A 25,461-nucleotide genomic window follows, 5' to 3' on the forward strand; every position below is an offset into this window, starting at 1 on the left:
TGAATATAGGAATATGGTTTAGAAAAATCAATTATAAAACACACAGTTCTATGAATATGTACCTGAGTGACATTTTTAAAATAAAGAAATTTTAATGTACTCTAGCAAATAATGAGAATCTAGGATAAAATAAGAACATTAGTAAAATTATCAGTTACTTTAAATTCAATGTGTTCTACAGACTATATGAAATAAGCCTGAAATAAAATATGGTACCCTAATAATACCAGTCACCAACCCAAAATCAAAATTAGTAAATACTGCTGCCAGCAATGGTTTTAACACATGATGCTATTTTCTTGTTTTATGTATTTTTCCTGATGTTTCTTCTAAGTTATTTCTCTTGAGAAAAACTGAGTTAAGTCATCCCCAGAACAGTGAGTCATAGTATCTAAACACACAGGAGTATCATTCCATGGATGAATGAATGAAAGCAGTTTTATTTTAAACATGCCAGATGCCGTACATTTTCTGCAAAGGATCAGTATTTCAAGTCTTTAGCGAGACGTCCCACTAAGCTGAACATCTGTTCACAATATACTGTTGCACTTGCTAGTAAGCCTAGGAACGCTAAGGCGATTAGAACATCTTGATTGTGTTTTCCAATAGTGTACAGACAAAAAATGTTGAATTGGATCATTGAGCAAGCGAGAAATCAACACTCAGCCATCATCCAAATATGCACTACCTTGTTTTCCAACTAATTCCCTTTATCCACTGTTAGAAATTTCCACAAAAGTTTTATTGACCTTTTAATTCAAGAAAATTATTCAGCTTCATTTCTGAAATGAATAGCTAACAATGAATGTATTTAGACTAATAATAATTTTCACATAATCAGAAGCATACCTAGCTCTTATATGTATTTAGATTTCCTTGGCCATTTTGTCCAGATAGTTTCTATACACTACTGAAATTATGAAGAAATGAATATAATTAGCATAACTTTATATGACATATGGAATTTATTGTATTATAAAATTGATCTCCACTTTGGTTTTTTTTTAAGATTTTATTTTTTAATTTATTTTTAGAGAGAGTGCAAGGGAGGGAGATAGAAAGGGAGAGAAATATCAATGTGTGGTTGCCTCTGATATGTCTCCACCAGGGACCTGGACTGCAACCCAAGCATGTGGCCTGAGTGGGAATCAAACTGGCAGCCCTTTGGATCGTAGGCCAGTGCTCAATCAACTGAGCCACACCAGGTAGGGCTGATCATCATTTTAAACATTTCTCTTTATCCACTAGTTTATGTTTGGTCATTTGCTAAATTCTTTCTGACTGTTTTCTAACCAATGACCTTGTATCTATAAATATTACATTAAAATTCATATATTCTATTGAGAATCTCTAAACAAGTGCTGTAATTAGAATGAAAAGCAATCAAGTCAATGTACATTTTTTGCAAATCAAAAAAAAAGTAAGTTTTTAACTACTGAAACATAGCCCTACTATCAAGCCCTCTAATTTACCAGTGATACAGATTCAGAATAGTAATAGTGCAATTTTCTCTTAGGTAGTACCTAATTAAGCCAATTTGATTTAATTAATTGAGTCTAGATGTGAAGGAAATCTGTAAAAACCCATGTATCCTGAAAGTTTATAACATACTTTCATTTTGTAAAGAAAAGATGGTTAAAATTATAGATGGAGAAGAAAGAAGAGAATTTTTCCAAGCACTGTAATTATGCCTAGGTCACTATTGTTTGATTTTTCAGAATATCTTTGAAAATGTGTTTCATATATTCATTTTGAATTTAATTCAGAAAAAAATGGCATGACACTTTACTAAAACTAAGTGCTGGAAATGAGTTTTCAAGATTCTTTATATACTTAGGGATCAAAATCAATACAGTGCACAACTGGGAAATAAGTTTGCCAAAAACACGTTGCCTTTGAGCTTCTCAGATTCAGAAAAGGGAGAGCTCTGTTAATAGTTCTCCCAGTATTCAACATGTGAAACTTTTGTTACAGCATTTATATTATTGCAATATCTGATTGCTAGAGGGAGGAATTTGCTAGAGGGAAGAATTTATCTGATTTGGCTGAATATATCCAGTCCTGCATCACAATGTTAGGCAGAATTTAGTGGATTATTCCAACCCATAGATGATTTGAAAATAAACAAAAAGACATCTTAAAGTAAAACATATATATATTATATATAATATATATTATATATTATATATTATATAACATTGTGTGTGTGTGTGTGTGTGTGTATACCATTATATATATAATATTATGGGACATCTTATTTAAACTGGTGATTATCCTGAAGTACATTTAAGAAAACATAGCAGCTGTACTAAATCACATGAGTTGGTAAAATATGAGTATATTACATACATTTCCCCAAATGGCTCAATTCAGAGAAGAATATCTGAGTAATTAGCAGTAACCGAGAGGGAAAAGCTCCAAAGTGGATTACTGAGTTTAATGTAATGTCTTCACTAGGGTGTTTTGTAACAGGATTGGTGTGTTCTATAACCCAAAGCACTGTTAATAGGATTCCTAATATATGATCCATTCTATGTACATGCCTAGGATATATATAAAATGTAAATTCAATTTAGTTATTTTTTCAAAGCTGACCTAGTCCATTTCTGTCATTCTTATGTATTCCTATTAGATCAATGTTTTATAGTTTTCCTTAAAAAAATATAACTCCCAAACCCTGTAAATTTAAAAATGTGGTAAGTGCAGTTCTGCACTTTTTAGTTCAGTTTTACTTTAAGACTTCTCTATTATATGTACTCTAATGAATATTTAAGTTTTATATAGTATAAAAAGGAAAGTTTGATTCACTTATTCTCTGGATGTGTATTTTTAGAATACACATATAACTTTGGAAAAGAAATAACATTCAGGCAATTATTAGAACTGAGGTGACTGCAAGAAAATTTAGCTCCTATAAATAAACTTATGTCTGTTTTCGTGAATGATTCACATAAGAGAGAATTATAGATAATTCTGTTGACCTATGTGTATGTTCAGTATACATAAAGAATGGGAAATAAGCCAGAATATTGGAAACAGAGCTATGTCCCAATTTAAGAAGAGAGAGGGAGAGTTTCCCAAGAAATCACTGGTGCCAAATCTTATTTAATGGGGTTTTAGATTGTGAGAGGTCATTCACAGGTGTTTCAAGATCCTTTTTGCAAAACATTTTTCAAAGCCTCTCATAAAAAACTTGTGAAAATAAAATGGAGGATGTGAGTTAGAAGAAAATACTTTATGTGGAGTAATAATTGAAAAGCCAGGCTTGTGGATGTGGCCATCATTTTGGACAGAAACCTTAACATTAACCTCTTCAAAATTTCTATAAGGTCATACAAGAGACATTGGTGCCATCCTTAAATATGCTCAGATTTGCACAAAGCTGAAGGGACCGCTGATATCCAGAGAGCATAAGTGTATGCAAAACAACAACAACAACAACACATTTTTACAGGTTAGATTGATGGACCATATCTAAGTTTAGTAAATATAAATGTCCATTTCTACTTAGGTTTCAAAATCTACCACAAAACTTTAGGAAAGAGAAAGTAAACTTCCAACTCTGTGAACACATCAGGGACAGGATACACTCTTCAGTTTTTTGCCCCACTCCTGAAGTAAAATGTATCTATATTATACAGCTATTTTACCACAGAAACTTGAGGATTTGTTATTTTTAAACTGTTTTAGTTCATCTCAGCATTTTAATTTTTATTTTTCAATTAGTTTATATTCAATATTGTTTTGTATTAGTTTCAGGTGTACAGCATAGTAGTTAGACAATCATATACTTTCCAGTGTTCCCCCCAGTATCCCTAGCACCCACCTGAAACCATACACAATTACAGTATTATTGACTATATTCCTTATGCTGTACTTACTGTAACATCTCCATGACTATTTTATAGTCAGTTGGTACATCTTAATCCCTGCACCTTTTTCATCCCCTCTGGCCTCGCCTCTGTTTTCTATATTTGAGTCTGTTTCTGTTTCATTTGTTTATATTATTCTGTAGATTTCACATATAAGTGAGATTATATATTATTTATCTTTCTCTGATGGACTTATGTCACTTAGCATAATACTCTCTAGGTCTATCTATGTTGTTGTAAATGGTAAAATTTTATTTTTATGGCTGAGTAGTATTCCATTGTATATATGGACCACTGCTTTTTTATCTACTCCTCTATTGATGGGCATTTGTTGCGCGTGGGTCACCGGCCAGCAGTGACCACGGAACGCTGTGGATGGCTCGACGATAAACACGCGAGAAAAAACATGCACAGAGACAAACTAGTTTCTGTGGGGAAGTAGGGAAGAAATGGCCACCCCCCCTAGTGGGGAGCGCGCTGATTTACCGTCCATACCTGCTTTTATTAGGCTCATTCTGCATAATAATTCAGGTAAAGTACAGTACTCATTAGGGGAAGTAAGGAACTATAGAAAACAAAGAACTCTGCCGGTCTATTGAGTTGGGGGGTCAAAGAGCTGTAAGACTGAGGAACAAACTAACTTCCTCCTAAGACCCTTCTCATTCAACTGAAAGCATTCTAAACAAAGGAGGTTTCACAGTAATTTACATATTCTTTCTTAGGCCTGATCACCCTGGGAATCCGCACTTCTCAGTACCGAGCTGCACCACCCTGTCATTGTTTCAGGCTTAGGTGGAGCAAGGGAACTAAGGCAACTGAGAGATAAGGAGATTTTCTTCCAGACGCTGAGAACTCAGACTTTGTCAAAGCCGAGGAGCAAGGGTCCATCACCCCCTTTTGCTGCAGCCCCCCAAGTCCTTCTTTTGGGGGCCTCCCAAAGTGATCGTGCCTGTCTTAGGTCGTTCCCCCGTGGGGAATCTTACCCGTCTTTGGCTAACCGACCAAGCTTTTTGGGGGTTCAGTCATGAATAAAGCAGCAGAAGCAGCATTCCTGCCAGGAAGACAAGCTTTTGTCTCCTTGCTGGCTCACGGTTCCAAGGGTGTTCCCTTAGCTTTAGCCTAGGCGGGGGTTTCAGCCTCTGATACCAGTCAGGGCGGTTCCCAACAGGCATTGGGTTGCTTCCATATTGCCTATTGTAAATAATGCCACAATGAACACAAGGGTGATTATATTCCTTTGAATTAATGTTTTCAGTTTCTTTGGATATATACCCAGAAGTGAAACCACAGGTTCATAAGGCAGGATTAGTTTAAAGGCGTTTATGAGTAAAACTCTTAAATCTCTGAGCATCAAGCAGATACAAATCTTTTTGTCCATAAAAAGATTACCCTTTGGTCTCTGACTCTTTTCAAAACGATCATGATATATTTAAGTTCAGAAAAAAGAAAGTTGTTGAATCTCCTGAAACTATTGTAAGTAGTTTGTTTTAGCATTGGAGAGAAAACCATGTCTGCTTTTACATGTGTAGGGACTGGTTCTACTATTGAGGTTATTATATGGGTATATTATGCTCCTTTTACTAAAATAGAGTAATTAAAATAATAATTTAAAATTCATACTAAATATAAGGGTAGAGTCATAATTTTGGCACTAGAGGCCATTTTCAGTTATTTTTTAAATCTAATTTTTAATAAAACAAGTTTCATATTGGCAGTAGGTCAGTTGGAAATGAATTTATTATAATGATGTTTTTCAAATAAAATTGGTGCTTACCTTTGGTTTGAAAAATCAAAATAATTATGACATGGCAATCATATTGATCTTAAAAGAACATTACTCCCACGGAGAAACTAAGTTGAAAGTTTTTTAATAACCCAATTAAGGACCTTTGTAAAAGGGGGGGGGGGGGGCGGGGAAACCTGGCCAAATGATGACTAATTAGAATGACAGGCATTCTTCTGACTCATGAGGGAGTCACACTACCTAAGCAGTAAAAATAGTGTCTCATTAGTCATTTAAACATTATTCCCAGGTTTCCGTGAAATTGATATTTAATCACTTTCCCAGTGTACAGCATGCACTTATTACACAGGGAAGACATGGGGAGTGAAAAGTTTTTAAAATTCCTGTCAATCTCTTCTCAATTTGAGGAGTGATTCATTATAATGGGCCACCAGTGGCAAAGGACACTGAATGAGAGCCTGTAATTAACTGCACTTCCTACTTTATTGATGCCATTTGCTGGGTTCTGAGATTAGACAGTATGTCTGAGGGGATGTACCCTATGGTCATGCTGTGGTACTCTAAGCTACATCTAAATCATATCTGCAGACATATCAGTCACAATTCTAAATACCGGTTTTATAAAATTTGGGTCTATTTAAAGTATTTCAAGATTGATCTTGCTACTCAGGATAGAATATGTAGACAGAATTAGTGTCCAAAGGAAGAAAATTAATATCTAAAGTTGGGGGCATCTCTGAAGAGAATATAAATTTACCTTCAGATGATATAGCATAATAATTTCCTTTCTAAAATTGCCATTACATTTAATCTCTGGCTTGTTCTTATGGAGTATAACTATTCTTTTAGAAGCATTCAATGATATTTTGCTTTTATTAGTTGCTTAAGACAAAATGAGAGTATAGTTGTAAGAGCTTCTTTATTTTTCATTAAATCCAAAACTTGGCTCTCATGTGCAAACACAAAACTAAGAAACATCAGCCCAACAACTATCTCTTCTCCCCTCAAAATTAAAAAAAAAAAGATATTTTTTTACATTTAACTAAAGAGTATGGAAAAGGGTGAATGCCCTAAGTTCCTTAACTCAATTATTCATTTAACAAACAATCTCTGTGTCATAAATATAGCACCAGGAATCTTATGGTAAGTCAGTTCATAAGATGATAGGATGTTTTTATTTTCTAGCCTAATAAAAAGGGCTCTATATTTTAAATATTTTATTTTTTTAATCTTTTGTATTGTTACTGTATTACAATTGTCCAATTTTTCCCTCTTTCCCCTCCTTCGCCCATTGCACCCCGCACTCCCACAGTCAATCCCCACACCATTGTCCATGTCCATGGGTCATTCATACATGTTCTTTGACTGGTCCCTTCTCCTTCTTTCCATCATTAAACATTTTCAAAAGAGAAACATAATCATGGCTTATTTATCATACTTTGTATTGCTGAGTTCTCATACTTTTTGTTTCCCATTCCCAGTCCACTCCTAAGAAAACATTGTTTCATTGGGATAGAAGACAGCACCTGGGACATTTCTTACTAAACTAGTACAGGGTTGTTGTCCTTACAAACCTGGTATTCTAAAGGGGGTAAGGACATAAGAACTCTTATAAAACAGTGTAGTTCACTGCATTTTCCTCTAGCACATGCAACAACTTCATTAACAAGTGTTAGAATAATTCTGAGCAACTATTCATCTGAGGCCAGAAATGAGCAGTATTGGTAAATATTTTAGAATTACCTCATTTTTCAAACTGTTTCTTTAGTGTGGTTGAGCAGAACGCATTATCCTGGAAGTTAGGAAATGGGTTCTATTATGGTCACACTAAGCAAGTTGGGTAAATAATGACACTAAAATTTGATTTTATAGAGTGCAAAATAGAATTTACTTTGACTCAAAAGTATTAATGTATAAAAATATCCTCCTGAAAATTGCATTATTATCTGGAATCCTCTAAAAAACTTTAAAGTGTTTTCTTACATGGTTACAAACTTAAAAGAAAATATATATTCAATGTATAATTATTTCAAGATCTGTGGCAGAGTCATAACATTATCAAAACCTTCTCTAGGCCATGCAGCCTTTGCAAATCATGTGCTAAAAGCAAGACCTAAATTTCACAATGAGCATTCCAATTTTCTATTAAGTAAGAACCCTCTAAAGACACCAAAAGGGCCAAATTATCTAAAATATAAAGGGCTTATTATATTTCTACTAAATTATCAATTTTGTAAAACAATTAAACAGGAAAAGTCAATTAGTGTAAAAGTGGCCTTCAGAGTATAATCATTAGTTAGCAGCTCATTTGATAAGGTTAGGCCCAAATCTAATAAGTTGAAGCCCCAGCAGAACCATAAGAGAGCCTTCGTGGCAGCTTCTAACAGTATCCATCTCTAAATAGAAAGCGCAGAAATTACAGAAATTAGAAAAAAAGTTATTTTTGCCACAATCAACAAAATCTCTGTAGAGCTATGTCAAGTAAGAATCACGTTTTTTTTAATTATGAACACTAGAAATGTATTTGTACTATGAATCCGAATTATTATTTGCTCTAGTTTCTTCCAATAGAGTACTAGGGGCTACTGGTTAAGAGTTATGAACAGAAGAGGCAAAATATAAAATAAAGCAAACACTTTGTAACTTTGAGCAAAATAAAACCACATTAACAGAATAAGAGCACACAAACTTATAAACATGATCATCGCTGTATTTTAACATTTTCAGCCTCTGTAAACTCTGCTCACTTATGTTCAGAAAAATATTCTTCAAGTAAAAATAAACATTGAAGAAGTAGATGGTTTACACAAATATATCTGTTTGCATAAATGTAAACTCACCTAAATATCGGATCAAAACTTTTGGATTACTAAACCAGTTTTTTTTTTTTAAAATAAAGAATGGGTCCATTTTCACAAGAAAGAAGATATAGCCTAATGAATGCTAACTTAGTGAGCTTCTTGAATAAAGGAAAAGTTACTGTATATATGATGAAAAGTAATATAATAATTAATAAATAATATTGAGAAAAGTTTGTTTTTATGTACTCACAACTGTAACCTACTTTTGCTCATATATATAGCTATATATAGCTTAAAATAAGGTCACTTTAATTATGTGTTCACCATTTTGCTTTAGTCACATACATTTTCCCCAAATAGACATGAATAAAAAATATGTTACAAATCAGAAAAATCATGTTTTCTGTTCACCACTTTCTTCCACCTTTACAAATTGTGTCTTTTGACTTCTGAAGGAAATAGGTAACTGACAGAATTCTAGGCATCTACTCAGCTCAGTACATCCATGTTCAAAGAAAGGATAGATTGGTCATTAGGGAACACTGGCGAATGACAAGTCTCCTACACCACCCTACACAAATATGTTCTTCAAATTATCTATGAGTTATACACAGTTATCTGCCTCTTCCCTTTATTTCTCTATTATGTCATGTGTATATATTTTATGGTTCACTTTTAAATACTGCTATAATTTAATAATCCTTTTTGACATTTATTTTGAAGTATCTATTTTTGTTATGTTAAAGTATTTTGAACGTCCATTTTGTTCTTTTCTGTAACAATGTTCTGAGGCTACACCTTATTAATATAGTTGCATAAATAATCACACCAGATCCCTCAGGTAATTAAAAGTAAAATAAAATGAGCATCTGTTTATACAAATTTATAATGAGAGTGATAATAAGAAGGTTAAAGGTTAACATAGAAAAAATTAGACATGGTGCATGGACACAAAATTAATTATTACATGGCTATGTAGTTCTATTGCTACCACTTAGTTAATTATTCTATATATCAAACTAATGGTTAAATAGGCAAGCTCTTACTTCAGTGTCCTATTCACAAAACTATAAGCTACTCCATATATCTAAAATTGTGAGTGACCATAAATCTCATAGCAAGATATAATAACAAAATACAATTTGTCTCACTACTTGAAAACTTCACAAGTATATTTTAAAAATATATTTCAGAAGAAATCACATTAACTCTAGCAGTCATAGCTTAATAAATTTAAATGCCTCAATATCTAAAGAAAAAGAGTTTCTGTTATCTATGGCTATATAACAAATTTCCTCAAAACTCAGTGGCTAAAATGACAACATTTAATTCATTTGCTCACAGTTCTGAAGTCTGGGTGGCAACAGCTCATCTGTGTCCCCATGATGTCAGCAGAGTGGCTTTACTGGGATTGGACAGTCCACTTCTCAGGTGGCCTCTCTCACATTTCTAGAAAGTTAGTGCAGGCTGCTAACTGGGAACTCAGCTGAAGCTGCTGTCCAAGGCTTTGGTCTTGTGGGCTTGTGGTCTCTCCATCTGGGTGGGTTGGACTCCTCACAGCATGGACAAGAGTGGGTCAGGATAGTCAGACTTCTTACATGTTGGCTGCTGTGCCCCAGGGCACAAAAACATAACATGCCAGGCCTTCTGACACTTTTGATCCTCAACAGCCTTCAATTCTTCTGCATTCTGTTAGTTCAAGCAGGTCACCAGCCAACTCAGGTTTAATTGGATGAGTACTGCACAGATTTAATTGGATGGATATGTGAATACTGGGGCCTTAAAATATTCTGTCTCAACAAACACTTTTCTATACAATTTCCAATAGTACAAACTAATATGTTTCTGGTTAGTATCAATTTAATTTCAACTTAATGTAAGTACAAATATGGCCCAAATTTTCCAAAAAATTTATGTCAACATAGTTAAACTTAAATGCTTTTTAAAGAGCCATAGAAAGTCCTATGACATGTTTTTATGTATTTCATCCATACTCCCCATGTAATTAAATCCCCATTTGTTTTTAGGTCTACTTACCATTCTATGGAATTAGCACACTTGCCACTAGAAGAAAGCTGATGCAGCTGCTGAACTCCAGTTACTTGAGGAGATGTAGCAACATCTACATCCGCTCTCTCATATTCTATTCCTGTGGCATGCAGTACTCCTTATATCCACCCAAGTACTAATGTTGAGATAAGTTATTTATTTAAAAGGAAATTCCTTAGAATTGTGTTCTGTAACAGTTCGTAAAGATTAAGTATAAAAATTTATTTAATGGTAACTGACTGGATGAAGTTAAAATGTCCTAAACAGTTTTTAAAATTTAAAAACGTGGACAGTCACAGCACATGGCAGTCACTCCAAAAAACTCAGTCTGCACTGAGACAAAGTTGGTAGCAATAATTAAAAAATTCCCTGAACACAAGTTGTTAGAAAACACAGGGACATGTGAAATATGAAAACACAGAAGCTGGGGGAGATGAAGTGAGATTCAATACATAGGAGAAGAGCTGTAAAGAAATTCATGACACCTGACGTTTATTGAGCACATATTGTTTATCAAGCCTATTATCTCCATAATTTACTAAAGGTAAGTCTGCATCCCACCACGGGTTACAACACTTGCACAAAAGGACAAAGAAAAAGAGATAAGAGGAGAGGCAATGCTGTCTGACTGGAAGGGCAGGGTCGATGTCTAAGGGACTATTGGTGAGAGTGGTCTTTGCTCACAGTTCATTGTTGTTACCACGCAGGCTAGAATAGGTTAGAAAGTATCATTGGCCAAAAATGGAGAAACTCATGGAAGAGGGGAACTAATTTGTAAAAGTGGGTGAAAGATTTGGATTAAGAAACAAGGAGTTTGGGGTGACAGAAAAGCTATTACAAATATAAGGCATAGAAATTAGGTTCCAAAACTAGATAAGAGACTCTTGATTAGAGAAAAGTCTCAAAGACAAAATTATTTCACAAGGGTAGAAAGTAATACAAGGAAAAGAACAAAATTGCAAAGAGTCATCATTGAGGAAAACAATGTACATGAGGAGAAGAAAGAAGAGAAATGACTAAAAAGGGGAAAAGAAAAAAGTATGAAAACTTCCTTAAAAATAAGAAAACAACAAGTATTTACAATGTCATAAATCACACAAAGAAAATAATGAGATGCAGTCAACAGTATCAAACACAATTAGGACTGAAAAAGGACAACCCACAGTACCTGCTTAATTTTCATTTTGGTGCAATATCTTCTGACTGATTCATTTAGAGGTGTCTTTCCAATACATCTTTATGGCAACAGCTCAGTTTGATAATATATTAATCCACTATATTTCTCAGGAGTGGTTTCCTTAATGTATTTCTCTAATGGTGGTACTGTCCAATGTGCTATGGATGATTTAGCAAATGTAGTTTTAGCTTAATTACACAATTAAAACACTTTCTGACAGTAATATAGAAATTGCACAAAAATAATCTGTATTTTCTTACACTATATAAATAACGAGTATAGCAGTATTATACAATTAAAAACAAAGGGTTATAATTAAGAATGTTTTATTATTTTTCCATAAAAGTAACAGCATCTTGATTTTGATTTGTGATGTTTCTTGGAACAAATAGCCTCATAGAGTAGCTAGCATAAGAGCACTTTCATTGAGAATCCAATATTTACATTAAAAACATAAATATTGATTTGGTATTGCCCTATATAATTTAAAAATATTTTATTATATTTTAAATAAATACTGTTTTTAGACTCTTAGTGTAGGCCAGTAACCATGTTATTGAATATGTACCACATACCAGCTATTGTTCTAAGTTCTCTACAGGTATGACCTTATTTCATGTCTCACAAATCTCTTATAAAGTTATCTGATTTTTTAAGAATAAGAGACTGAGTCTCTGGAAAGGGAACATTTCATTTGCTCAAGGGTTCAGAAACTAGGAAGTGGTAGAATCAGCCTTCACTCAGACTGTCTGTTAAGAAGTGCATTCTTCACCACCCCTCAGTGATGAAATACCAGCTAACAGGGTAAACTGGCCTCTTAATTGTTCTGCCCAAAAGTTTAGGTGCAAATGTGGCTCTGAGTTAAGTCATGTGATGTGCACTTACAAAAATACCTTGTCAGAGCCTGTTGATAATTTTCTTGAATACATCAGGGAGGGTTCTTTAATAGACCTTAGAGAAATAATTGAGGAATTAGTCCTCAAAGTCTAGAATCTAGACTTCTTTGGAGTAGCTGCTCTCCAGGGAGCTAACCCAGAGATGAACTTCCTCTGCCTTCCACACTCACTTCCCTGGTGGATCAGAACCTGACACCCTGTGGGTGATCTGTGCCTTCAGTCTGAGCATTGACTTTAAGCACTTCTGGTTAAGGCTAAGGAATTCACATAGCACTAGTGAATAAATCAATAAAACTTCTCAGAAAATATTTATGGAAAATAGCCCGTGTTTGCCCTTTATAACCACAACTGATCTTTACAAACCTCTAGTGCATGATGACTTCACCTCACCCCTCGTCCTCGAATTCATGCTCAGCAGTGTCCTACTTCTTGGTGCTGTAACTGCCTATGATCTGTCCTCAAACAGATAAGGGAAATGTATCATAAAAGTATGAATAAGCAAATCCATGCATAATATTTAATAATATTAAATGACTTTTACATTCATATATTTTTAAAAAAAAATAATGTTTATTCATTGAAAATAGGTTTAGAAAGTTTAAAATCTCTCATAAAATGATTCTAATTTGTCTTTTTAAATGGTATAACATATTAATTTTGGAACCTAGTTTGGGACATATAAACACATACATGCAACACACATCAAGGTGCTTATTAACTTAATGCTAATATGTAAAATATTTAGAATGGCTGAATAATCTATTATTGTCTTCATTTGCTATATTTTCAAGAAGCTTAATGTATATTTAAGTCATAGATTATTTGAGCAATCTGATGAGCATTCTTTTCTGCATGCAAGGTCTGTCCAGAAAGTATCTAATCATATACTATGAAAAATAGAGACATTTATTGAAGAAGATACAAGATACAAGAAACATTGTACATAGGACAATGGTGCCTCAGTCCCTTTCAAAGTAGGCACATGGGGACCTCACTCAGTTCTTTCAATCGCCATCAACTCCCCCATTGTATTTTCCTGAATCTCATCGATGGTCTGAAATCTCTTCCCTTTCAAAGTTGATTATAGTTTTGGGAAAAGCCAGAGGTCACAGAGTGCCAAATCTTGTTCATTGGTAGTGGTTTGAATCAAGTCATTAGCAACTGCAACACGATGTTCCTTCTGCTCTGGTAACAAAAGCAGTGCAACAGATTTTGCCACAACACGTTTGGTGCCAAGATTCGGAGTCAAAATCTCAGACACAGTAGTTTTTGGAACCCCCCAGATCAGCTTCTAGTTCTCACACTGTCAGCTGCCAATCTTTCTTATTAGCAGCCTGTACACATTCAACATTCTGAGGTGTTCTGCTTGCTGCAGGCCTCCCAGAACACGGACCACTTTCAACAGATTCTCGATCATCTTTAAAGCATTTGCGTCACACTTTTATTTGTGCTGCATTCATTGCATTGTCCCTGAAAGCCTTGTGAATCATTTGAATAGTTTCTGTGGAGGAAAGTTCAAACTTAACACAAAATTTGATGCAGATTTGTTGCTCTACTCAGTCATTTTGAATGTGACAGTCACACAGTATACAGGCTCACTCAACAAGTGTCTACAGCTCCCCTGACCAGCACCATGAAGTCATCATTGTTCATGCATGCTCACACAGTCCACTGCCCTTGGCTGCCAGGTTACATTGATATCCTACAAGCCACTTTTATTATCTTAACAATGGCTGGACTTTTTCCAGATAGACCTCATATATATATTTTACTATTGTAAGTGATTATGTGTAAACATGTTTAGGTATACATATTTGCACATTTCTATTATCCTACTTATTTAATTTTTTGCACATATTGTTACATCATTCTTTGAAATTGACCTTCACATCTCCATTAACATTGTTTTTAAGGGAGCATATACTCACATCTTTACAAACATTAGACATTAATTATCTTTAAAAATGTTTTAGTATTTCCTTGTTTACTTTATTGGGATTTTAAGTCACGGGAAGTAAAGAAATATAACAATTGTCATCCCCAAGCTTAAGTCAGAATAATCTGTTACACCATTTGAAATGCTTTTTATAAATCCCATTCATTTTCATTTAAATATATCAAATTAAAATTTTGTGTTTATCTATAAAATATCTGTGAGTTTTCTTAAAGGACAGAATGCATAAGGGTTCCCTTTTCTCCACATCCTTGCCAGCACTTGTTGTTTGTTGATTTATTAATGGTAGCTCTACTGGTGGGTGTGAGGTGATACCTGATTGTAGTTTTAATTTCCATCTCTCTGATGATTAGTAACAGTGAGTGTTTTTCATATGTATATTGGCCATCTGTATGTCCTTTTTGGAGAAATATGCATTCAAGTCCTTTCTCCATTTTTTAATTGGATCATTTGTTTTTCTGGTGTTGAGTTGAATAAGTTCTTTATATGTATTGGAAATTAATCCTTTATCAGATGTATCATTGGTAAATATGGCCTTCCATACAGTGGATTCCCTTTTCATTTTGTTGATGGTTTCTTTTGTTACGCAGAAGCTTTTTAGTTTGATATATATATACATCAAACTATATATATAAATATCAAACTATATATATATGCGTGTGTGTGCATGCGTGTGTGTGTGTATAAACATCGTCAGGCTTTCATAAATATTTTAATATAGAGAAAATCAAAGCCCTTGAAATAAAAAGGAAAATTACATTCCAAATATATATCTTTATTCACAAGCAAAGCTGTGTCCAGATTCTGTAAAAGAGAAATGAAGATGAAGCTGCCCATGACATTCCTTGGTGGTGATATAGTACTGCTGAGGGTCGAATCCTGTTAATTGAAGGCTAAAACACATACTTCAGCTTCACCAAAAAACATTACAGCAGCTTCTCTCCTGAGTGTAACTATTACTATTCCAAAGAGAACACTCATGGGAACTTCTAAAGAAAGAATTGCCTCATTCAAAAAGACAAACGCCAAAACAAATATGAGACAAGGGTGGCTCTGTGAGGTGCCTGGGATGGATTTTAACCGTTCATTCTTTTCAACTACCATTCAGAAGGATCTGAGAATAGGTGCACCTTGAACAAATCTGGAAGGTTTGATGGCCAAAACCAGTGCTACTGATGTACCTATACACTTTAGCATGAAAGTTCACTACTATTTCTGAACAATGTATTTTATACATTGAATATTGTATGTATTTTTGTATGTATATATGCAAAGACTACCTACCCAAAATATAAATAGAAATAAAACGTATTATATATAAGCTATATAATATATGATATAAATGAATATATAAATAAATCTATATGTAATAAGTTTATTCACATATGTATGTATATATGCCAACTTTTAAGAACACGTGACATATAAGTTCATATAAAGTATACAATGTGATGATTTTATGTATGTATAATAACCCATGTTGACATAATTAACATATTCAAATCACCTCATATAATTAATATTTTTTGTAATGAGAATATTTAAGTTCTACCTTCAGCAAATTTAAACTATATAATACTCTGTTATTAAGTATCATCACACTATTGCACATTCAGTCCTCAGAACTTGTTCATCTTATACTGAAAGTTTGTACCCTTTGACCTATAACTCCCCATTTTCTCTTCCACCCAGCTACTGATATCCACCATTCTATATTGTGTTTCTATGAAATGAGCCTTTTTTTACCCTACATATAAATGATGGTATAAAATATTTTTTATATAGCTTATTTCAGTTGGTACAATCTTCCAGTTCATCCATGTTGTTACAAATAGCTGAATTTCCTTCTTGTTATAGCTGAGTAATATTACATTATATATATATATACAATATATAATATATATCTATATATAGATATATGTATCTATATATCCATATATATCCATATTTATCCATATATGTGGGTATATATCCATATATATCAATATATATCCATAAATATCCGTGTGTGTGTGTGTGTGTGTGTGTGTGTGTGTATCCATTCATCCTTGTAAAGGCATTTAGGTTGTTTCCATTATCTTGAATATTGTGAATTATGCTACAATAAACATAGGAGTGTAGATATCTCTTCCAGATAATGATTTTGTTTCTTTTGAATATATACTAGATTTCTGGATCATATGGCTATTTGATTTTTAATTTTGAGGAACTGCCATTCTGTTTTTCCTAATGGTTGTACAATTCACATTTTTACCAACATTTCACAAGGATACCTTTTCTTACATCCTTTCCAACACTTATTGATTGTCTTTTTAATAATCACCATCATAACAGGTATGAGGTTATATGTCATTGTAGTTTTGATTCGTATTTTTCTGATGACTAATAACATTGAGCATTTTTCCATGTACCTATTGGCCATTTGTATGTCTTCTTTGGAAAAATGTCTATTCATTTTCTTAATCCAATTAAAATATTGGATTATTTGCTTTTCTAAGATTTTATTTATTTATTTTTAGAAAGAGAGGAACGGAAGGAGAAAGAGAGGGAAACATCAATGTGTGGCTGCTTCTTGTGTGCCCCCAACTGGGGACCTGGCCTGCAACCCAGACATGTGCCCTGACTGGGAATCAAACCAGCAACACTTTGGTTTGCAGGCCCATGCTCAATCCACTGAGCTACACCAGCCAGGATACTTTTTTTTTTTGCTATTAAGTTGCAGATGACATACAGAGAAAACCCTAAACACACCAAGAAAAAACTGTTAGAACTAATAAATTACCTCTGTAAAGTTGCAGGATATATAAATCAATATACAAAATCAGTTGCATTTCTATATACTATCTGAAAATAAATTTAAAAAGCAATCTCTTTTTCAATAACATCAAAAACAATAAAATACTTAAGAATAAGTTTAACCAAGTGGTGAAAGGCCTGTATGCTGAAGACCAAAAGATATTGATGATAGAAATAGAAAACACAATTAAGTGAAAGGATATTCAGCATCCCTTGATCACAGAATTAATATTGTTGTGATATGTATACGAACCCAAACACTCTACAGATTCAGTGCAGTCACTGTCAAAATTCCAATGGCATTTTTTGATGAAATAGAAAAAACAATTATAAATTTTTAATCAAATCACAAAAGACCTCAAATCTGAAGAAAGAAAAACAAAACTGGAAGAAATATGTCAAAGTACATTACAAAGCTTCAGTGATTATAAGAGTATGATACTGGCTTAAAAACAGGCACAGAGATCTATGGAACAGAACAGGAGCCCAAAAATAAACCTATGCACATATTGTTGACTTATTTTTGATTAGGGTGCCAAGGATATACAATAAGGAAAGGATGGTCTCTTCAATAGGTGGTGTTGGGAAAACATTGTATCTACCTGGAAAAGAATGACACTGGACCCCCATCTTACACCACTTAAAAAAATTAACTCAAAATTGACTAAAGACTGAATATATGATCAAAAACAGTAAAACTTCTAAAAGAAAGCATAAAGAAAAGCTACTTGAAATGACGTTGGCAACAATTTTTTGGATAAGACAGCAAAGGCACAAGCAATGTAAACTAAAATAAACATGTGGTATTGCATGTTCAAACTAAAAATATTCTGCACAGGAAAAAAAGCAATCAACAAATTGAAAAAGTAACTTTCAAATGGGAGAAAATATTTGCAGATAATATATCTGATATTATTAGTATTCCAAACCTATGTATATATTTTGTGCGTATATGCATGCATCTGTGTTTATATATGTGTATAATGTATACATATATATGATCAATAATGTGCTTATCTGTATATATATCTCAATAAAAAGATTTCTTCAAAATATGAACAAATGTGTAATTTTATCTAAAATGCAAGATCATCATATTCTATTTTTTTAAATGAAGCTTTAAGTCTCAAAGGAGAGAAAGCAGAATGAACAGTGCTTTTTGTCTCATAGTATCAGATTGCTACCACTTGGCCAGTCTTCAAAGAATTGTAGATTGTTTCAGTAAGAACAAAAAGAAAACCAAACAATAAATGATGCCATTTCATATTTAGAAAATTTTATGTTCACTGTTACATATACACATTAAAATTAATTAAATTATAATTGCATATATAAATTTATCATACTTCAGTATTTAAAAGAAGTACTACAGTTTAGCACAAATGCATTTGTCTAGTAATCTTATGCTATTTGGAACCCTTTTTTCATTTAACTATGTGTTTTACTGTCATGCAAAGTGCTTTTAATAATTAAAAAATAAAAAAGCAAGTCTTCCACTGGGTGTTCCTGATTTTTCTGGTTCAGCCCTGAAAAAGCAAGAAGATGAAGCATATGTCTGCCTCCTTATTGCTGGACAGAGTATTAGGTAACCAGCCAGACTCATTTCTCTTGGAAGTGATGTTAACTTTAAGGAAGGTGGAAAACAAAATAATAACCTCAATTAAGCACTACTGGAAAAAGAGGAGAAAAGCTTCTGTCTGCAATCAGACATTGTGGTATACATAATAGCACTCTCACAATTACTTACCTAAATCACCAAAAAAATAAATATTTTTTTCTGAAAATACTGGTATGTTGAAGTTTACTAAAATTTTTATACATCTTAGGATAAATCCAATACAATTATTGCTAATAATAAGGATTTTAACCAAGGTTCAGAAAATTGGAGATGTATAATATCTTCAAACTAGTAAATTTTCTTTCTCCCCATTTCTGTAAGTCTAATCAACTTATTGCCACCAAGTGCCCTTGATCTAGGTCAGTCATGGTGTCACCAACAGACAGCAGAGGTGCTGTGGTCAGTCAGCAGTAAACAGAAAGTAAGCAGGATATAATGTAAGCATCATATAATGATATACGTATCATTCTATAGATATAGGTATAGATACAGATATAGATATATGTTAGACATATACTTTCTGTTAATTAAGAGCTATCTTGATAATAAATTTGGTCACAGCTCTGCCCCTTGCACATAAGGTACATATTATGAAAGAACTGAGCAGATTGGAGTTGGAATATGCCAGAAAATACAATTTTTTTAAGTTAGTGACCTGAGGGATTGGGCATGAATCTGAAACACAGTATAAGAAATTATCACTCTGTAGTAATGGTTTCAATAGTACATTATACACATTTCACAACTCAGAACACTGAAGGAAACCTGTATACATAAACAGTAACAAAGCAGCAACATGGTTAATACTGTTTTCCTGTTAACTTTATGTTGCTTAACACTTATATAATGCCATGAAAATGCTTACTTACAATGAAGGGCAATGGCTACAATAACACTTTATCCAGTGCTTTAATTCCTCTCATGAATCACCCAGACCAATGCATAGTAATTGCATTGTTAAGATGACACTGTTGAGTAAACAGGTCACGCACCAATGGAGTGGGTCTCCCTAACCGGGCCATGTAAGCTCTTCTGTGAAGGGATCTTCTGAATACTTTTACCTAAATGTATCTTATCAGCTCTCTGAGGGAATGTATAATGACTTTTGTGAATTTATATGTTAAACTAAAAATTGTAATACTGATTGTATTACAAAACTAAAAGGGGATTGAGGGAGGCTTGCTGGGCTTAAAAGTACTATATTAATTGCTAGAAAATATTTATTCCTATCGCATTAATAGTTTTATACTAAGATATGAGACATAACTTAATAATAAAATACGAGCTAAGTTTAGTCATGTAAGAAGTTAATGAAGGATTCCATGTATATTGACGGCTACATGGAAAGGTTTTGAAAGATCACTGGGGATTTTAATGATTATGGTATATATTTCAACAGCCATGCAATGAGAGGATGTTGATTTGCACTACAGAGAAAGTGAAAGCAATTATGAATAGTAATATAAAAACCTTTAAAAATATCTAAGAGGGAATTATTATCCTTCAAATGCAATGAGAAGACAGGATAAAATATGCCCTATCTAAATTCCTGTTAAAAATTCAGAAAATTAAAAAAAAATCTGCACCAAGAAAAATATGTGAAACTTTTATAGACTCTGGCAGGAAATTAAAGAGCAGGTTCTCCAATAGTCAGGAAGTAAAAATACACATCTTTTTTTTTGTTTGGCTTGGAATGCCTGAGCCTTCAGATTACAAAAATTCCAAGGCAGGTGGTGATAACCCTGAGACTAGAACGAAAGATGAATGCAGATCCAGAACCTTTTTCAGGAAACTACAAACAAACAAACACACTAACACAAACACAAACACAAACAAACACTTTATTTCCTTTATAAGGAAATAAAGAATAGCATGTACATTTTATGTATCAGAATGAAGCCATTAAAAATGAATATACTGAAAACCTCACAATAGTTTAGGAAGCACTTGTACTATAATGCTATGTTTTTTAAAAAATCACCACATAAATCAAATATCATATCATAACTAGGGCAGAAGCAGTGGAAGGAGACACACTAAAATGTTAACAATAAATGGCTTTGGGTCATGGGAGAATGAGGAATTTTTTTCTCTATTAGTAAGTTTTTTCTATGTTTAGATAATATGTTTAATGATTATTAAATATGTATACAATATATTAAAATTATATTATTATAGTACATATAATTATGTATTGCATTAAAATATATATAATTTGGTATACCCTAATATTATTATAATTTTTAAAATTTCTGACTGTGGCATCTAAAAATATAACAGGCTGCTCAGATATATTATAGTCATGGAAAGGGAGGGAAAATCAGCAATAGCATTCAAAGAACATGTTGAAGTTTGAATCAGGTGAAGCTTGATTTAGCTGGAGAGCTTACTAGAGATCTGTAAGTCCCAGGCTGGAAAATAGTCTTCCCATTAATATGTTCAAGTACCATAGTTATTATTCTGAAAGTGCAATGTTAAACAGAAGTCATACTTTTCTGGAAATTCTAGTTTTACAGTGGTACGGGGGAAAGGGGGTGCTTAGAGGAAGGAGATGGGAATCAGAATGCAAGGGGTTATAGAAACAGAAGGGTAGGCGGCACAGTAGGAAATGAATTTGTCTGGACCTCAGTGGGAAGATAAGATTTGAATAAAGCTTTGAGATGTGAGGGAGTTAGCTGAGTGGCTATTTGAGAGAGACTATTTTAAATAAATTGACACATTTACTTTTGAAAGCTCCTGGAATTTTGTAACATTAATGCAAACAACTGCTTGATTTCTTTGAAATATTTACACAAATGACCTCACAGGACTCATATTAACATTTAGTTTCTATTCTGGGTTGCTAGCTGAAATTATTATTCTATTAGAATTTCATTCTATGTGATTATGTTATTAGCAGTTTGGTAGTTACCCAGAGAACCTACTCAATGATAACAGCCTCATTAATGCCTCTAGTGAGACACTTAAAAAGTTCTTTATTGATCTTGGTTCCAAATGCATAAAAATGCTGTATTACAGTTTTGTTGAACTATTCACCCTACTGGTATTTTCAGGTGAATAAGCTCATTCCCAGTTCAAAATTCATTGTTTTCGATCCTCAGAAAGAAAGAAGAAATAGCCAAACTGACCTTCCTAGAAAATACATGTTAATTTATTCAAGCTTCTTACTCATTTTTTAAAATTTTATTGACTTTATTGTGGTGACATTGATTAGTTAAGTAATATAGGTTTCAGGTGTACAATTCTATGAAACATCCACTGTGTTTTATATCGTGCGTTCACCACCCAAAGTCAAGTCTCCTTCCATCACCATTTATCCTCTTTACCCCCTTCTACCTCCCCCTCCCCTGCATGACTTCTATTGTCTGTGTCTATGAGTTGATTTTTTTTTGCTTAATCCCTTCAACCTTTTCCCCTATTCCCCTAATCCCTTTCCCCTATAACAGCTGTCAGTCCATTTTCTGTACCTGTGAGTCTGTCCCCATTTTGTTTGTTTGTTTGTTTGTTTTGTTCACCAGATTCCACATGCAAGTGAAATCATATGGTGTTTGTCTTTCTCTGAGTGGCTTATTTCACTGAGCATATTACTCTCCAGGTCCATCCATGCTGTTGCAGAAGTTAAGTTTTATTTTTCTTTTATTACCACTGCTTAGTATTCTATTGAGTATATGTACAATGGCTTTTTATCCACTTATCTACGGATGGGCATTTAGGCTGTTTCCAAATTTTGGCTATTGTAAATAATGCTGCAATGAACATAGGGGTACATATATACATTCAAATCAGTTTCCAGTTTCTCTGGATACAGTTCCAGAACTGGAATCACTGGGCCATAAGGCAGTTTCATTTTTAAATTTTTGAGGAAACTCCATACTGTTTTCCACAGTGGCTGCACCAATGTGCATTCCTACCAGCAGCACACAAGGATTCCCTTTTCTCTTTATCCTCACCATCATTTGGTGTTTATTTATTTTTGATAGCCATTCTGACAGATATATGATGATATCTCATTGTGGTTTTAATTTCTTTTTCTCTGATAATTAGTTGAGCATCTTCTTTATATGCATATTGGCCATCTGTATGTCTTCTATAAGTATCTTATTTCTACTCACATAATTTTCATATTTCAGGAAGAGTAAGAGGAGCAACAGAATATGCACCAAAAATAGCATTAATTTACAATGGTGTGCATAAGTGTCAAAAATATACCACAAAAATATACCATTTTCATGATATGTCGTGAGGGCAGTCACAGTGCCTAGTATTTTACTATACTAAGGCAAAAATATATTTAATTAAGTATTTTCAATAACTTATAAATCAGCAAGTTTGTTAAAAATGTATTCATACTGAAATTAACTGAATTTTACCTTTTTTCCTAATGTAAATGTAAGCAAATACTTCACTGTGTTGTTCTCTGTCTACTATGATTGAAGAGCAAGGAGTTCTAATGGAGTAAGATCATACAGTTTACTCTGATTTCATGACCAAGGTCATTCCCTCATTCCTACATGAAATAACCTATGTGAGTAAAATAAGACTTAAGTAACTAAAATTACTGTTATATTAGAATTGGCAGAATGATAGAGAACTTCAATTCTCTAGTATTAGTGATTCCAAACTTTATCACTATTGAAATCAGGAAGGTATATAAAATCCCAAATTTTAAAAAAATAACCATTTTATTAATACCCATGCAGTTAGATCTGCCATGTGTTGGACAGATTTTTATGCTTTTGACATAAAAATTTTTTCAGCTGTTATGCTTTGAAGGTTGTTCCATTGACTTGTCCAAAATTTTGGAGATGAAAATAGACTCATACATTAAAAAGCTAATCTAATTACCCTCACTCAATATTTTTTTGCCAATATTTATTTTGGCAGAAGTAAATAAACCTATGTTATGCTCTTATGAATTATATTGAAAAATAATCTATAACAAGTTAATAGTTGTTAAAAATCCACTCTTCGCCCTTCCAAAACACCAACAAAATTCAATTAAACTTTTACTTTGGGAGGCAGATCTATGGACTAGAACAAAGAAGTGTTCATGAACTCAGAATGTGCTCCTCCTCTTAACTGATTACTTGGGCTCATAAAAAATGTCCAGTAAATGAACTGCACATATTTCATTGTATTGCTGTAAAAGGGATTCATGGAAGGTGACTAGATTCTTTATTATTAGGGTTCTAAGGCCATGGGAAAAAATTTGGAGATAAATTAAAAAATACATTTATCCCCAAAGTCTCTGTGATAAAACAGTAAGAACTCTCACTAACAACAGAAAGTTTAAACTTTAATCATATGCTCAGAGTTCACATATGATCTTCAGATTTTGTGCCAAACATTTTTATTTGTAAAAAGCTCCTTATTTTCTTTCCTATGTGAAAATTAAGTATTTTGATACATAACTAGAACTGAATAAGGTATTCTCTTCTACTATCAAGACAATTTCTTGTGAAATTACAAACCCTAGTGCTTTACTGGCCTCTATTGTCATAATCTCAGTATAACACCTCTGCATAAAATATAGTGAAATGTCATTTTGATTGTCATTTTCTTTTTTATTGTTTAGGTAATTACAGTTGTTCCCACTTTTTCTCCTTTTCCCCAATGCCAGGCAGCCCCAGTTCTCCCCTCCCTCAGTCAGTCTCCATGCGGTTGTCTGTGTCCAGGAGTCGTACGTCAGTGTTCTTTGCTTAATCCCTTCATCATCTTTCATCGAGTCCCCCTCCCCTCTGGCCACTCTCAGTCTCATGTATTTATGTTTCTGTTTCTATTTTGTTTGTTATGTTCAATGAAGAAATTATATGTACTCTAAAGTTTTAAAGAAGCCACAGCAGAATCTGACTGCTCTCAGATTATACAAAGAAAACTGAGCAATTTATTTGAAACAATATATGACATATGGTTGCTAGACAGCAGACATTAATCTGTGTCAGAAAAAAAAATTTCTTCTTAGTTTTCTTAGTTTTGTAAATAAATGAGATATTGTTTCTTGTGTAGATCATATATATTTCTAGAATGTAAACTAAACTTAGCATGGCCGAAATTCTCAGTATTTTTTCATTGTGATGTTAATATCAGCCTGTATCACTGAAGAGATCGTGTGAAGTAGTCAATATATACTCACTGAAAAACACATGCAGTCCATAATTACTGAATTGAGTGTCTAGAGATCAATTCTCTCTCTTCTCAGCATAGAGATGTTACCAATTTAAATATCTCCTTTTTCAAATTCTAATATTTAAGTTTTTAAGTAAAAACAGATTCAATCAAAGAAACAGGTAAATTTAATTTTAATAACATACATTCATTTGACCCAGTGAACCCCAAATACTTTATTTTCAACACATAAACAATATGAAAACCATGAATGGGATAATTTACATTTTAATGTAGAATTCTGAAATCCACTGTGTAGTTTATGTTTATCTACATTTCAGTTGAGCTCTGACTATTTCAAGTCTTCAGTAGCCACATGTGGTTAGTGGCTTCTGTACTAGCACATAGGTCTGGATCCTCTGCATTTGGTGAAAGATCCTGAGATGCAT

The sequence above is a fragment of the Phyllostomus hastatus genome, unplaced genomic scaffold (genome assembly GCF_019186645.2).
Source record: "Phyllostomus hastatus isolate PE091 unplaced genomic scaffold, TTU_PhHast_1.1 phas_contig_40, whole genome shotgun sequence".
NCBI classification, from domain to species: domain Eukaryota; kingdom Metazoa; phylum Chordata; class Mammalia; order Chiroptera; family Phyllostomidae; genus Phyllostomus; species Phyllostomus hastatus.